Source organism: Phalangium opilio, unplaced genomic scaffold (genome assembly GCF_054372755.1).
Source record: "Phalangium opilio isolate 3A_F unplaced genomic scaffold, DU_Popi_V2 ptg000038l_1, whole genome shotgun sequence".
Taxonomy (NCBI): Eukaryota; Metazoa; Arthropoda; class Arachnida; order Opiliones; family Phalangiidae; genus Phalangium; species Phalangium opilio.
Genome location: NW_028324161.1, coordinates 1,890,037 through 1,904,629, shown reverse-complemented (window position 1 = coordinate 1,904,629; position 14,593 = coordinate 1,890,037).

The window sequence follows — 14,593 nt, the reverse complement described above, 5'->3', positions numbered from 1 at the left end:
AATCCCTTTGTTTTTATTATACAAAAACGTCTTTGTTTGGACCAAGACCGAAAAAAACCAACGATATGAGTGAGGTTTATCAATTGACTGAAGTTCAGATATTGAATTTTTTCTTTAAGTATTTTTAGTAGTTTAATCCTTAATCACTATTTAATTCAATCAACTGATTTTACTCTTAATCGATCTATTCCCTCTAAATTTATTCAAAAATATGCATATCTCCGCTTTTTCAAGAACAATTCCATTTTCCGAAAACATTTTATCATGAAATTAATTATTTTGAAGGGATTTCGTATCGATGTTCCTTAACTTGTAAGCACCTTGACGGACATTGTTTTAAATGTTAGTGGCTTGAGAAATTTTCAAGTTTGCACCAAAAAATGTTTTTTCAACGGTTACAATTTGTTGAGAAGACTAATATTCGATAAAATATGATTAAGAGTAATTTATTTTGCTCGGACTAATAAAATAATGTCGTTTATCAAAATGTTTTCGGAAAATGGAATTGTTCTTGAAAAAGCGGAGATATGCATATTTTTGAATAAATTTAGAGGGAATAGATCGATTAAGAGTAAAATCAGTTGATTGAATTAAATAGTGATTAAGGATTAAACTACTAAAAATACTTAAAGAAAAAATTCAATATCTGAACTTCAGTCAATTGATAAACCTCACTCATATCGTTGGTTTTTTCGGTCTTGGTCCAAACAAAGACGTTTTTGTATAATATCTGTCACTTCAGTCTTAAGGTAGTAAGTAGTCAACTCTTAACAGGCTGTCTTAACTGCCAAGCGAAAACACTTTTTGTCATCTTTCCAATAGTATTTTAAAGTGTAAAACCTAGGGTTATGAACATGTTTCTAGCATGAAACGAAGCAGACTATATCAAATGCCAAAACAGAGCTGGAAATCAGCTTTTTTTTATAATATTAAAGGACGAAAGACGCTATAAAGAGTATAATATTACACAGACTTACCCAAATTCAACTTAAGCCTTGGCCAAAACGAACGTCGAAATATTACTTCAAACGATATTACAACCTCTATTAACTGTAATTATTTACCTGAATTACTTTTTTAGACGAAAATTGGACCTGATAAAAACAATTTTGGTTTTTAAGGGCGTTAAAGTTCATTATAAAATCCAAATAAAGGTGTTAAAGCTCGGATGAAATATCAAAAAATTAATTAGCGTTGCCTTACTGTCGTCTGCTATGAAATAAACTTTCTTACTGTCGTCTGCTATGAAATAGGGAATTCGAGGCATAATTAATTAGTTAAATTACAAAAATTAGACTTCATTTATTTAAAAACTAAACAGGTAAGTTTCTCATTTAGTAAATGCTTGTTAATTTGAAAGTATTCGGAAAACTAACTTCGCTGTAGTTTTTCCGTATCGCCTATGACAATTTCCCTAAAAAACCGGGTAAAATGTAATGCTTTTTCTATGGGACGCTAACCCTAAAAAGGTGATTTTTTCGTTTTGCATTACAAACGGGTATCAAGTCATATCTACAAGGGCCTACCGGCCCTGTAGAATTAATGATTGTAATTAAAGGTAAGGAAAGTAGCTCAGATATCGGTTGCTTGTTTGTTCAGATGTACTGGTAACTGACCAGTCTTTTATTCTTTATTTCAACTAGACACATTACTTTTACAATAATTCAAATGAACCCCTTAAATTTTACAATAAATCGAATGAACCGCTTACCCTTACAAAAATCTTCTTTAGAACTCTTTAGAAAATTCCTTGGGAAATTTCTTTTGAAATCCTTAAGGGGTTCTTTGGGAAATTGGGGAATATTGGCCTCTTTTTCTTTGGAAAATGCTTTGGAAATATCTTTGGAATTTTCTTGGGAAATATCTTTGGAATTTTCTTGGGAAATATCTTTGGAATTTTCTTGGGAAATATCTTTGGAATTTTCTTGGGAAATATCTTTGGAATTTTCTTGGGAAATATCTTTGGAATTTTCTTGGGAAATATCTTTGGAATTTTCTTGGGAAATATCTTTGGAATTTTCTTGGGAAATATCTTTGGAATTTTCTTGGGAAATATCTTTGGAATTTTCTTGGGAAATATCTTTGGAATTTTCTTGGGAAATATCTTTGGAATTTTCTTGGGAAATATCTTTGGAATTTTCTTGGGAAATATCTTTGGAATTTTCTTGGGAAATATCTTTGGAATTTTCTTGGGAAATATCTTTGGAATTTTCTTGGGAAATATCTTTGGAATTCTCTTGGGAAATATCTTTGGAATTTTCTTGGGAAATATCTTTGGAATTTTCTTGGGAAATATCTTTGGAATTTTCTTGGGAAATATCTTTGGAATTTTCTTGGGAAATATCTTTGGAGTTATTTTGGAAATATCTTTGGAGTTTTTTTCGTAAATATGTTAATAATTTTCTTGGGAAATATCGTTGGAATTTTCTTGGGAAATATAGGGAAGATTATCGGGCAAATTAATTTAGCCTTCTAGAAACGAGGATAGTTCTCACATGCAGAACCATACCCCAATGCAGGGAGTACAGTTCTTATATGCTGAACAAAACCCCTTATATCGCGGGAAGTTCTCGCATGCAGTGCGATACTGCTTATAAAGTCAGACATTTAATCGACTTAAATACCTCTGAAAACGACATTAAGTTTTAACCTTGTGCAAATTTATGGGGTACTAAGTGGGTTTTGGAGGCTTCAATGGCCAAGCAGTAGATACAGATGTTGTTGTTAAGTTTCATAATGTATTTTCACTGAGAGTTTTTTGAGTACCAGAAACGCGTTTAAACTAATTTTATCTACATTATTTAAAAAAAATATTTATTTGGAACTCTAATTACGCTCGAAATAAAGATAAAACATATCACAAAAGAATTAATTTTAGGTTAGTTTTACTTTTCAAAAGCGAAAGTTTCGACTGCCAGCTTATGCTCCCTCTAAATCTAAACATGACGATTTTAATTATGCGTGTTTTACTTTTAATTTAATTTATCTTTTGCATAAACACCTCACGGATTATTAAAGGGAAAAAACAAAAATAGGTAAATATGATAAACCATTTCAGCTGAGCCTTAGCTACTGGACAAGCCTTCGTGAAACGTTTTTAATTTTTTAGCCATCAAGGCGATGTCTTTGCATAAAAACTTTAGCTAAACAATTTGGGTAAAAATATCTAGAGATAATTATATGTAAAGCATAATTGCAAATATATCTGGCCCTTTGAAACTCATCTCTAGAAGTCTTAACGAATTTCATTGGAAAATAAACCCCAGACCTTCTTTGGAAATTTATCTGAAGATTTCCTTAAGAATTTCGTTAGAAAATATTCCATGGACGTTCTTTGAAAAATTATCTCAATAATTCCTATCGAATTTCTTAGGGAAATTAACCCTAGACTTTCTTTGGAAATTTATCTGAAGAATTCCTTAAGAATTTCGTTGGCAAATATTCCCTAGGTGTTTTTTGGAAATTTATCTCAAGAGTTTCTAAAGAATTTCTTTGGAAAACAAACCGTAGACCTTCATTGGAAATTAATCTCTAGAATTCCTTAAGAGTTTCTTTGGAAAATAAACCTCACACCTTCTTTGGAAATTTATCTCTAGAATACCTAAAGAATTTCTTTGGAAAATATTCGTTAAACCTTCTTTGGAAATTATTCTCAAGAATTCCTAAAGAGTTTCTTTGAAAAATAAACCTCACACCTTCTTTGGAAATTTATCTCTAGAATTCCTAAAGAATTTCTTTGGAAAATATTCGTTAAACCTTCTTTGGAAATTAATCTCTAGAATTCCTAAAGAGTTTCTTTGGAAAATAAACCTTATACCTTCTTTGGAAATTAATCTCTAGAATTCCTAAAGAGTTTCTTTGGAAAATAAACCTTATACCTTCTTTGGAAATATCTCTACAATTCCTAAAGAATTTCTTTGGAAAATACTCGTTAAACCTTCTTTGGAAATTAATCTCTAGAATTCCTAAAGAGTTTCTTTGGAAAATAAACCTTATACCTTCTTTGGAAATTTATCTCTAGAATTCCTAAAGAATTTCTTTGGAAAATAATCTCAAGACCTTCTTTGGAAATTTATCTCTAGAATTCCTAGGGTTCGAAAATTACGGTAATTTTGGAAAATGGTAAATTACGCCGTAATTTACCGCGTAAATTACCGTTCATGGTAATTTACGAAAATTCAAAAATAAATTATATTGATCGTTTATAAGCTAAATAATGAAAAATATCACTTGAACATAGCTATACTTTTTATAGCATATAGTATCGTGCATTATTTAACACCGAGTTTGGATGTTTGTAGCTCAAAATACTTTTGAACCGAAACATACATTTTTTTCTTCTTACCTATTTTGCGAATTATTGCTATTTATGGTTTTAGAACCAAATTCTAGAGACAGGCCGATACCAGTTTAAACCGATACCGATATATCGGTATAGCCAAATATCAGTACCGATATTGGTATCGGTATCTGCCCATCTCTAGTAAATTCAAACAACTACATGGTTTCTAGCCCTTACAAAAAACTTCTTAAGAGTTCTAAAGGAATTTCTTTGGAACCCTACGGAGCCCTTGGGATCATTTTCTAAAGAAACAATTTCCAAAGACTTCCTTGGAATTTCCTAAAGAATTCTTGAGATAAAGAGGGGGATACGGGTTCCATAGAACTTTGGGTAGACTAGCGGAAAAATTCAAACATAGTCTTATCGAAATCTTTGATTAATTTTACGAAAGACAAGTACTTAGCGCTACCAAATCCCAATTTTCACATCGGACCGATCAGCGTAATCGGTGATATTCGCCTTGGAAGATGCGCATTCAATGTTAAAAGATAGGGAAGATTCCTAGTTTTAGTGGTGCTCTTTAATGCCTTACCCCCCACTGACTTGTATAAATCTCGGCGCAAAGCTACCTCAACACATGCTTAAAATATCCTGAAAGTTTGGTTTTGTAGGAACTAATAGTATTGATGTAACAGAAGGATAAAGAAGGTTACGTTTCCTGGAATAAATAGACTATTTGTAGACAACAACGCCTGGTGGGGTGCTCCACTAAAAGTCTAGCTGTAGCGACGGAAAAATCGCTTCAAGGGGCTCTCTGGAAGCTTTTATACTACCAAAACCCCTGTATAGAATGAAAATATTTCCATTTGGTTGCTTTACTCCCAATGAAGATGATAAAAAAACAACACACTATCCTTAAGTAATAGGTTCATTTTTATTATGTACAGTGGTTAACAGACTCATATCATATTACATCTGGTAAGTCTTCATCCATTTGCAGGTTTTCTAGTTCTGTTGCGTCTTCGCAAATAAGACGCGCAGCAGATTGGGGCCACGAACCTTTTTGTTCGTGTCTGCGGTAGCCCAAGTACCAAATTACACTACTTACGTGGGCACATGTGCCCACCGTTAGCGCCCCACCCTTGCAATTACAATACCACCGCTGAATGGCGTTCATTCCAACACCATTAGGAGTATATTGTATAAATGCCTGATGTTCGGTAGATTTGGAAAACTGGCCAGGTACTTTAACCCTAAGAAGGTTGTTTTCGACCTTACAGAGCTCGACTGTAAAAGTTCCTAACCGGTCAATTATTAGGCCGACGTATGATTCCGCTCTCCTTGTTTTAAAATCACTCATGACCACATCCCGCACGTCGTCTTCTGTAAGAACCGGGAAATCGTCGAGCTGGATATCGTTCAGTTTCTCCCATTTGGTAGGTTTTCTCGAAAGTCCGTCTCGTTCCACTCTCTCCTTTAGTTCATTTATTTGTCCTTTTGACGCTTCCATTCTTTGGACGGTGGCTTCCCAATTTCCTTTGTGCAGCAAATCAGGATGGAAGGCGTTTAGTAGTGCCGCCGCTATTCTAAGAAAATCCTTGAGGTGCAACAACAGACCTGATGGTATGCGGTGTTGCAATAGAGCAAAGACAGTCTGAAGGTGACCATTGCGCACCTCAACCGGCCATCGTAGGTACGTTACCATTCTAGAACGGTTAACCTCAGAGGGTTCCACTTGTTTGCTACCCTTTGGTAGGAACGACGGCATTTGGAGTTCCAAACCTAAGTCTTGAAGTAGACCGTCAGAATCCCGAAAACCGCGGTCAGCCAGCACAACATCGTTTCTTTTCAACAATGTCTTCAGGTCCTGTTTCGTTTTTAGGGCATGGTTTAATATTCTGGCGTCGTTGTTTTTCCCGTTGGAATAGTATGGGCCAAGAACATCTATAATGTACCCTGTTGTGGTTACCATTAGCATAGGCTTGAGGATATGTTGGCCTTTGTGGATGCAAAATGACTTTTGCAATACCGTGTAGTCGCTTGACCTTTCAACGCGAATGTACGTCCCATCCACTATAACGATAAGACAATCGTCCCTTGAGTTTGCAAATAGTCTTTGAGCTGCCGGTGATTGGTGATTAGCAATTAAATGTTCTCGTTTAAGATTATCTGCTCCAAGATGTTGAGGGACGAACGAAGTAATCATGGCCGATGTAACAGACTTTACTACATCAGACACGTTTTTCTCTGTAATGTGGAACAGTGACGCCAAAAACGGGTTTGAGAGTCCCATTCTGAGTTTCATAAGCAAGATACACAACGCTGTTTGTGTTGACCGAATTTCGCTGTTCCGTAACTTAGAAACAATACAGTCATGTACAATGCCAAAATCGTGCATATTCAGTGATGTTAGAACTTTGCAGTCTTGATCGTTGGTGATTAACGTTTTGAACGTCGTCTTCCGTTGTTCTTTGACAATTTCCGTTAAGCCATGAAGTAGTTCTTCAATCTCAGTCGCGTTTAAGTTTGCTTGCGTACAATGTGGTGTAATCGCGTCTGTTATGTCGTCGGGAAGCAAATTATTATCTCCAAGGTGGTTCTGACACATACGGCTTTCTTTGGGAACAAATATACCGCGCTTCACCCAAATGTCCAATCGCACGTCCAACTTCACTCGAGTACGAGTAGAACTGGCGCACACAATGCAAGTTGTTGTTTGCAGTTTCAAAGTCTTAACCTTGAGTGTGACGCATGTTGAGTTCACGACGTTAGCCCCTTCTGATTCGCTGCTTGAAGTTGTACTCGTCGTTGGAACATTAGTACTCGAAGTATAAGACAACGTGCATGTCATGCAAGCACGTTTTCCCAAGGCATTCTCAATTAAGGGCGGATAACCATTTTCTTGTCGTCTTCGACGAAGGTACGACGCTAAACGACGCCTTGATATGATACGGCTGGTACTGTTATTTATTTTACGGTTACAAGCGTAACACTTTTGCGAAGGCATAGTGCCACAACACGATGTCGAAAACTAATAAATACTAACACCTTTGTTTTATTTCACCGTCACTCAACGTATTTGTAATATAAACTATCTTATATTGTATAAAGAAAGACAGATTAAAATGGGTGACCGACCTTTGTTTCCTGCAAACCAGTAAAAAGTACTTTGTTTCCCAACGGCGTCGAAAAATGAACAAGAATGACGAAAGGACACGTGTAATTAATTCCGATAAAAAGAGGTTTGTTTCAATCTTTCCATTTATGTGGGTGGTGTGAGTTGCCTTATATTGTATAAAGAATGATATCTTAAAAAACATCGACCGTCTTATGCCTACAACCCTCAAACCACCCACACAAATGGAAAGATTGAAACAAACCTCTTTTTATCGGAATTAATTACACGTGTCCTTTCGTCATTCTTGTTCATTTTTCGACGCCGTTGGGAAACAAAGTACTTTTTACTGGTTTGCAGGAAACAAAGGTCGGTCACCCATTTTAATCTGTCTTTCTTTATACAATATAAGATAGTTTATATTACAAATACGTTGAGTGACGGTGAAATAAAACAAAGGTGTTAGTATTTATTAGTTTTCGACATCGTGTTGTGGCACTATGCCTTCGCAAAAGTGTTACGCTTGTAACCGTAAAATAAATAACAGTACCAGCCGTATCATATCAAGGCGTCGTTTAGCGTCGTACCTTCGTCGAAGACGACAAGAAAATGGTTATCCGCCCTTAATTGAGAATGCCTTGGGAAAACGTGCTTGCATGACATGCACGTTGTCTTATACTTCGAGTACTAATGTTCCAACGACGAGTACAACTTCAAGCAGCGAATCAGAAGGGGCTAACGTCGTGAACTCAACATGCGTCACACTCAAGGTTAAGACTTTGAAACTGCAAACAACAACTTGCATTGTGTGCGCCAGTTCTACTCGTACTCGAGTGAAGTTGGACGTGCGATTGGACATTTGGGTGAAGCGCGGTATATTTGTTCCCAAAGAAAGCCGTATGTGTCAGAACCACCTTGGAGATAATAATTTGCTTCCCGACGACATAACAGACGCGATTACACCACATTGTACGCAAGCAAACTTAAACGCGACTGAGATTGAAGAACTACTTCATGGCTTAACGGAAATTGTCAAAGAACAACGGAAGACGACGTTCAAAACGTTAATCACCAACGATCAAGACTGCAAAGTTCTAACATCACTGAATATGCACGATTTTGGCATTGTACATGACTGTATTGTTTCTAAGTTACGGAACAGCGAAATTCGGTCAACACAAACAGCGTTGTGTATCTTGCTTATGAAACTCAGAATGGGACTCTCAAACCCGTTTTTGGCGTCACTGTTCCACATTACAGAGAAAAACGTGTCTGATGTAGTAAAGTCTGTTACATCGGCCATGATTACTTCGTTCGTCCCTCAACATCTTGGAGCAGATAATCTTAAACGAGAACATTTAATTGCTAATCACCAATCACCGGCAGCTCAAAGACTATTTGCAAACTCAAGGGACGATTGTCTTATCGTTATAGTGGATGGGACGTACATTCGCGTTGAAAGGTCAAGCGACTACACGGTATTGCAAAAGTCATTTTGCATCCACAAAGGCCAACATATCCTCAAGCCTATGCTAATGGTAACCACAACAGGGTACATTATAGATGTTCTTGGCCCATACTATTCCAACGGGAAAAACAACGACGCCAGAATATTAAACCATGCCCTAAAAACGAAACAGGACCTGAAGACATTGTTGAAAAGAAACGATGTTGTGCTGGCTGACCGCGGTTTTCGGGATTCTGACGGTCTACTTCAAGACTTAGGTTTGGAACTCCAAATGCCGTCGTTCCTACCAAAGGGTAGCAAACAAGTGGAACCCTCTGAGGTTAACCGTTCTAGAATGGTAACGTACCTACGATGGCCGGTTGAGGTGCGCAATGGTCACCTTCAGACTGTCTTTGCTCTATTGCAACACCGCATACCATCAGGTCTGTTGTTGCACCTCAAGGATTTTCTTAGAATAGCGGCGGCACTACTAAACGCCTTCCATCCTGATTTGCTGCACAAAGGAAATTGGGAAGCCACCGTCCAAAGAATGGAAGCGTCAAAAGGACAAATAAATGAACTAAAGGAGAGAGTGGAACGAGACGGACTTTCGAGAAAACCTACCAAATGGGAGAAACTGAACGATATCCAGCTCGACGATTTCCCGGTTCTTACAGAAGACGACGTGCGGGATGTGGTCATGAGTGATTTTAAAACAAGGAGAGCGGAATCATACGTCGGCCTAATAATTGACCGGTTAGGAACTTTTACAGTCGAGCTCTGTAAGGTCGAAAACAACCTTCTTAGGGTTAAAGTACCTGGCCAGTTTTCCAAATCTACCGAACATCAGGCATTTATACAATATACTCCTAATGGTGTTGGAATGAACGCCATTCAGCGGTGGTATTGTAATTGCAAGGGTGGGGCGCTAACGGTGGGCACATGTGCCCACGTAAGTAGTGTAATTTGGTACTTGGGCTACCGCAGACACGAACAAAAAGGTTCGTGGCCCCAATCTGCTGCGCGTCTTATTTGCGAAGACGCAACAGAACTAGAAAACCTGCAAATGGATGAAGACTTACCAGATGTAATATGATATGAGTCTGTTAACCACTGTACATAATAAAAATGAACCTATTACTTAAGGATAGTGTGTTGTTTTTTTATCATCTTCATTGGGAGTAAAGCAACCAAATGGAAATATTTTCATTCTATACAGGGGTTTTGGTAGTATAAAAGCTTCCAGAGAGCCCCTTGAAGCGATTTTTCCGTCGCTACAGCTAGACTTTTAGTGGAGCACCCCACCAGGCGTTGTTGTCTACAAATAGTCTATTTATTCCAGGAAACGTAACCTTCTTTATCCTTCTGTTACATCAATACTATTAGTTCCTACAAAACCAAACTTTCAGGATATTTTAAGCATGTGTTGAGGTAGCTTTGCGCCGAGATTTATACAAGTCAGTGGGGGGTAAGGCATTAAAGAGCACCACTAAAACTAGGAATCTTCCCTATCTTTTAACATTGAATGCGCATCTTCCAAGGCGAATATCACCGATTACGCTGATCGGTCCGATGTGAAAATTGGGATTTGGTAGCGCTAAGTACTTGTCTTTCGTAAAATTAATCAAAGATTTCGATAAGACTATGTTTGAATTTTTCCGCTAGTCTACCCAAAGTTCTATGGAACCCGTATCCCCCTCTTTCCAAAGAATTTCTTGGGATTATTTTCTAATGAAATTCTTTAGGAATTCTAGAGATAAATTTCCAAAGAATGTCTTTGGATTATTTTCTAAAGAAATTCTTTAGAAATTCTAGAGATAAATTTCCAAAGAATGTCTTGGGATTATTTTCTAAAGAAATTCTTTAGGAATTCTGGAGATAAATTTCCAAAGAAGGTCTAGGGATTATTTTCTAAAGAAATTCTTTAGGAATTCTAGAGATAAATTTCCAAAGAATTTCTTGGGATTATTTTCTGAAAAATTCTTTTGGAATTCTAGAGATAAATTTCCAAAGAATTTCTTAGGATTATTTTCTAAGGAAATTCTTTAGGAATTCTAGAGGTAAATTCCCAAAGAATTTCTTGGGATTATTTTCTAAAGAAATTCTTTAGGATTTCTAGAGATAAATTTCCAAAGAACGTCTAGGGAATATTTTCCAACGAAATTCTTTAGGAATTCTTGAGATCAATTTCCAAAGAAGGTTTAGGGTTTATTTTCCAAAGTTTTTCACATTTTAAGTTTGTGGATGACGAAAATTATGGCACTAACTCTTTTTTTCTATTGTGGATGTTTCAATGTAAGTAGGGCACATACGTCTGCGACAAGGATGCGATTAGTCAGGGTTCAGTATGTGTTTAAGCAGGGAAGGAAATGAGGTTTACTTGTGAGGTGACGGAAGGGGTGTGGGGGTCAAGTCTCCTCCGGCGGACACGGGGCAGTCGGCACCTATAGGGTAGGATCGCCGACATGTGTCTTATTCCCTCAAACTTTGCCGCCCAGAAGCTTGGCTTACAGGAGTGCGCCACACTCCCGGCTGGCACTAATTCTTTAAAAGTAAAATAAGAGTATATAATTAAAATCGTTATGTTTAGATTTACAGGGAATCTAAGCTGTCAGTCGGAATTTTTGCTTAATTCTCTTATGGCATGTTTTATCTTTATTTTGAGCGTAATTAGAGTCCAAAATAAATATTTTTTAGAAAACATTGTAGAGAAAATTAGGTTAAACGTGTTTCTGATACTTGAAAAACTCTCAGTGAATATACATTACTAAATTTAACAACAACGTCTGTATCTACTGCTTGGCCGTTAAAGCCTTCAAAACCCACATAGTACACCATACATTTGCACAATGTTAAAACTTTCTGCCGTTTACGGATGTTTTTAAGTCGATTAAATGTCTGACTTTATAAGCAATTTCACACTGCATGCGAGAACTTCCTTCGCTATATGGGGTGTAGTTCACTACACTCCCTGTATTGGGATATGGTTCTGCGTGTAAGAACTATCCTCGTTTCAAGTGGCTAAATTAATTTACCCACTTCTCAAGATATTTCCCAAGAAAATTCCAAAGACATTTCCCATGTAAATTCCAAAGACATTTCCCAAGTAAATTCCAAAGAAATTTCCCAAGAAAATTCCAAAGATATTTCCCAAGTAATTTCCAAAGACATTTCCCAAGTAAATTTCAAAGACATTTCTCAAGAAAATTCCAAAGATATTTCCAAGAAAATTCCAAAGATATTTCCAAAGAAAATTCCAAAGATATTTCTCAAGAAAATTCCAAAGATATTTCCCAAGAAAATTCCAAAGATATTTCCCAAGAAAATTCCAAAGATATTTCCCAAGAAAATTCCAAAGATATTTCCCAAGAAAATTCCAAAGATATTTCCAAAGCAATTTCCAAAGAAAAAGAGGCCAATATTCCCCAATTTCCTAAAGAACGCCTTAAGGATTTCCAAAGAAATTTCCCAAGGAATTTTCTTAAGAGTTCTTAAGAAGATTTTTGTAAGGGAGCTGACGCAAAGGAACTCGACAACAAGAATAGACAAGAAAATAAAATTTCATTTTCTTGATCAAATTTTTTACACGCTTGCCGTTCGACTTTGTACGACCTCTGGTATGACTTACTCATGTCCCATGAGAAGAAATAAGTGCGCCTGCGCCGGTAGAGCAAAATATGGAGCTTTTAGACCATTTTCCAAAAGAAAGAAATGAGAATTCGGTGGTAAATTACCATTGCGGTAATTTACCAGCGTAAATTACCACGGTAATTACCAGGGTAATTACCGTTTTCGTAATTTACCCGAGAAAATCGTAAATTACAGTTACCGTGGTAAATTACCGTGTAAATTACCATGGTAATTTACCGATTTAGAACCCTACACAAGCCACTGGCTGAAATCGACCCGTCTCGGATAATCAGCTTCGTTTAAAGCTTGTACCTTTTGCAAATGGTATGGGTGAAACTGATGACCTCGAAGGATTTTCCAGGCGAGTACATGGTTAACGCCCAATTGCCGCCCGACGTTCCTGGTACTGGTTGTTGGATCATCTTCGAAAATTGTCAAAACGGTGTTCTCTACATCCTCGGGAACAATCGGCGCACGAGGTTCGGGTCCCGACGGTTGAAGTTTCCCGGTTTCTCTCAAGCGTCTGTCGACTGCCGTAAATGTTTGTCGATTAGGAACTTGTCGTTGAGGAAAGTGCTCCTGGTACACGCGCCGAGCTTCCACCGCATTTCCCCGTAGGCAACGAATAAATTAATCAAAAATGTCTCCAAACAACAAGGTTCCATTACCGTTTTCCGTTGAAATAACTTATTTTTCTGGTAATATATCTCAAAAATTGATTTATCTCGGCTTTTCAACCACAATTCCATTCCCCGAAAACATTTTATCATTACATTAATTACTTTTAGAGAATACGTGTACGGGTTGTGTTTTAAAAGGTTCCTAAAGACGTTACATCCCCATGCATTCGTGCCCGGCACACTTCGCAGTGGAACATTTTAATTATTCTAAAACCAATGGCGTCAAATTCAATAGGGACAGTAAGATTTTTACTCCTGGTTTTGCAATATGATGTAATATCAAGTGTACGTTAGTCAACCGTCGTATTGTTCTTTCTCTTAGTTCAGGCATGATCAGAGTTACTCTCCAATTTCTGTCTCTAGTTTCTAACAGTGGTTAGAGACTATTTGATATGGCACGTCACAACGTTATATACATTTGTAAATTCTAAGTAGCACAAAAGGAAAAGAATCCAATTTTTTTATATTTTGGTTTGAAAATAATAAATTCAAGATAGTAGTGGTAACTAACTGAAAGTCAAGGGAATGACACCGGCAATGAGAGGAAAGTTTGCTTCAAGTTAGCAGAGGGAGACGTTAGTGAAAATAGTAATCTGGAATTTTGTTCGTTCAAATCTTAATATATCGTGAAAAATTCAAGTGAGTAGGCGGCACTACCTTGAAAGATTTATTTGGCGTGAACGAGTGGTCCGTGGAAATAGCAGATAACAGCGAAAAAATTGTTCTCCTCTTTTGGACGAAAGCTGCTCCCGCTATAGCAGCTTGTATCGTTAAGCGTGCGTGATCGATTGGGCCACGATTGGGAATGAAGTCCTACCAGCATCCTCAGCATCACAAGGTACATTGGGAGAGTTTCAGTGCCACAGGTTGCACATGATGATATTTCAACTCCAGCTTACATCAATTCTCCCTGGTCGTACTAGTAGCTCTACTATGTTCAGGTCCTGTTAGTCTCGAAAGGGTTATATGGTGCTTGTAACTTTTGAAAGGTAGTTGTCATGGCTAAACAGACCGCAATTACAGTTTTTTACTGTTTTATAGCTTTTTTTGACACGTTATCTCCCAAAAGTAATTAATGTAATGATAAAATGTTTTCGGGAAATGGAATTGTGGTCGAAAAGCCGAGATAAATAAATTTTTGAAATTGATTACCAGTAAAATAAGTTATTTCAACGGAAAACGGTATTGAAACGTTGTTTTTTCTTAAGCATGCCTTTAAGTTTCAATTAAAAAGAAAATTTAAATATCTGAACCTTCAGTCAAGTGATAACCTCAGTCTTATCGATACTTTGTAGGTCTTGATTCTAACCAAGACATTTTTGATTAATTATATTGTGATAGCAATGCTGCTTTATCAGAATGCGAATGTTTACAGAAATGGCAATAGAAACGTGGAAGAAATGGGACCTAGTATATCTTAGGTACATAACAGTCCGTTT